The 2,791-nt window shown below is 42.8% G+C and overlaps 1 non-coding gene across 1 annotated transcript; it reads left to right on the top strand.

Annotated features, from left to right (window-relative positions):
• Positions 1 to 474: 474 nt before the first annotated feature.
• On the top strand, positions 475 to 581 carry LOC118490901. The gene has a single exon (XR_004890126.1). It is a non-coding gene; the product is annotated as a small nucleolar RNA R71 (small nucleolar RNA).
• Positions 582 to 2,791: the final 2,210 nt, after the last annotated feature.

Here is a 2,791-nt window from a genome sequence, read left to right as displayed (position 1 = left end):
TTACTACTATTGCCGGGTTCTCTCCAACCAAGGTTTGGGTGGTTTCGCCATCCTTGGTTGTAAGTGCCCGTTGGAGGACCCGACGGCCTAGGTCTATTATCAATGTAGCTTACTGATTCCTATTGGTCGTCCGTTTCTTTCATACAACTCCAGTTTTCATGTGGCCCACCACACCCTTCACAAGCCATAACCGAGACTGTTTTTGTCATTTCTAATTTTTTTATTTTTGAAGAAAGGGCCTCAATTTGGGCTTGTAAAGAAGTGCTTTCATCGACCTTATGGGCGCCCGGGGCAATAGATTTATTGCCTCGGGGGGTGTGCCATTGAAAATTGGTTTGAGCAATTTCCTCAATTTGGTTATATATTTCATGCGGGCGTAGATTACCTAAAAGTCCCCCGGAGCTAGAATCAAGTGTCTGCCTTGTGTGTGGCAACAGTCCATTATAGAAAGTGCATACTTGTTGCCATATCGCAAGGCCATGATGTGGAAACTTGCGTAATAGTTCCTTGAACCTTTCCCAAGTTTCATATAAGGATTCCCCGTCCTCTTGTGAATATGTATTAATTTCAGTCATTAATTTAGCCGTTTTAGCGGGAGGGAAATACTTATATAGAAATTTTTGGGCTAGTTCATCCCAGGTGTTTACCGATCCAGCTGGGAGGGCGTTGGGCCAAGCTTTCGCTCGGTCTTTTAGTGAGAAAGGAAACATTCGGAGGCAGATGGCGTCATTTGATGCTCCATTGATCCGAAAGGTATCACATATTTCTAAGAAATTAGTAATATGTAGATGGGGATCCTCGTCCGCAAGCCCATGGAAGGTTGCGGAGTTTTGGAGCATTTGTATCAAATGCGGCCGAAGTTCGAAGTTATTAGCTTCAACATTCGGAGCATTGATCGCGGCGCCTAGGTTACCTACGGTGGGTCGTAGATAATCCATGAGGGTACGTTGGTCCGCCATTGGAGGTGGATTACCCGAAACTTTCTCTTGGTTTTTAGCTTTTAATCTTTTTCTGAGAAAGCGTTCGGGTTCTTCTAGAGGTTCTTTTATGTCCTTATTAGAACTGGAGCTCATACACTATGTAGGATTGGCGTCTGGTTCCAAGTCCTGCAATAAAAACAGAAAAGAATGCTGGTCAGAAGGTTCACCACGGCCCCGTGTTCAGCGAACACGGCCCGTGGTCGGAGTTACAGTGATTGTTTTCCAGATCCCAGTTACTGGAAGTTGGACACGACCCCGTGTTGCACCGACACGGCCCCGTGGTCAGCTTTCTGTAACTTGGAAAACTAAAAACTGTCAGTAACGATGCTGGGCACGGCCCGTGTCCGACCAGGCACGGCCCGTGCTGAGCTCTGCAGAAGCTGAAAAATTATGAAAAATCCTAAAAATTTAAAAGAAAAATAAAAATATGATTAGGCCGTTGATTCCTAACTTTCTTAAAATCCTTGTGTCCCCGGCAACGGCGCCAAAAACTTGATGTGTGTGAGGTGTTATATATTTTTAATGTATATTTTAAGCCCTTTTACACTTTTAGCCAAGTTTTAAATTTATAAAACACGATATTTACTAACACTAAACACACATATGGGCAAGTGCACCCATCGTGGACGTAGTATAGTGTTGGTAAGATACCGAGGTCGTCTAAGGACACAAGAGCTTTTAGTACCGGTTTATCCTCAACGTCTAATCAAATCAAAAAGTTAGAAAAGGTTTTTAAACTAGAAAAATAAAAACTAACTAAATGCTGAAAAATAAAAATAAAATAAAAACAGATAGACAAGATGAATCACTTGGATCCGACTCGTGTATTAGTATAACCTTTGATTATTTTCGCACTTTTGCACTTGTTTAAGAGATTATCTTAGTTATTGTAGTAGGCCCCTCTTTTGAAGGCGACGTTACCCTCAACCCAGTAGTTTGAGTCAGCAAGGATACAATCCTAAAGGGTTGGATTATTGGAAGATAATGAATTAAGTTATTAATGCAAATTGTGGTAGGCCCCACTTTTGGCGGTGACGTTACCCTCGGCTAAGTAGTCTGAGTCAGCAGGGATACAGTCCTAAATAGCCGGGTTATAGTATTAATAGTAGTTAACTTATGAGGGGGTCAAAGAGTTTGGATCCCCGCCATCCAATACCTATGGGCATTGAAGGAGATCCTACTAAATTTGACCCAGGTCCCTTGCAGGACCTCTAAACGCTGAACAAGGGCAAGACCCTTACCAAACCGTTCCCTTAACCCCCGACCAGGTAGCCAACATACCTCCATATAGACCGTGGAGATATGAATGGTGAAAATCTTTTATTTTATATAGACAGTAAAATAATGCCAAGACACCACGGACAAACGATAAGGAAAGATCACCTTCAACATAAGCAACTAGTTATTAAAGTCATTAATACAAAACCAAATAAAAAGTGCAAAAGATTAAAAATAAAAAGTATTATACTAAACACTTGTCTTCACCAAGTGATGTAAGAGACTTAAGCAAACATGGCCTTGATTGTCAAGAACTCTTACGATCAATCTTGGATCCCGAGACGACTCACACACTCTACGATGGACAATGGATGATGGTGGTGGATGATGGTGTTATGGTGGTGGTGGGTGGTGGATGAAGTGTGAGAGAGGTGGTGTGCCAAGGGATGAGTTGGAATGAAACCAAGCACTCCTATTTATAGGCTGAACAGAAGGCTGGGCACGGCCCCGTGTCCGCTGGACACGCCCCCGTGCCCGTCTGACACTCTCTCTCTTCATTAATTGTAATTCGCAATTACAATTAATGCGCCGCT

This window comes from Helianthus annuus, chromosome 3 (genome assembly GCF_002127325.2).
Source record: "Helianthus annuus cultivar XRQ/B chromosome 3, HanXRQr2.0-SUNRISE, whole genome shotgun sequence".
Lineage (NCBI taxonomy): Eukaryota > Viridiplantae > Streptophyta > Magnoliopsida > Asterales > Asteraceae > Helianthus > Helianthus annuus.
The sequence above is the reverse complement of the archived record's forward strand: the minus strand, read 5'-3'. Positions and strand labels throughout refer to the sequence as shown.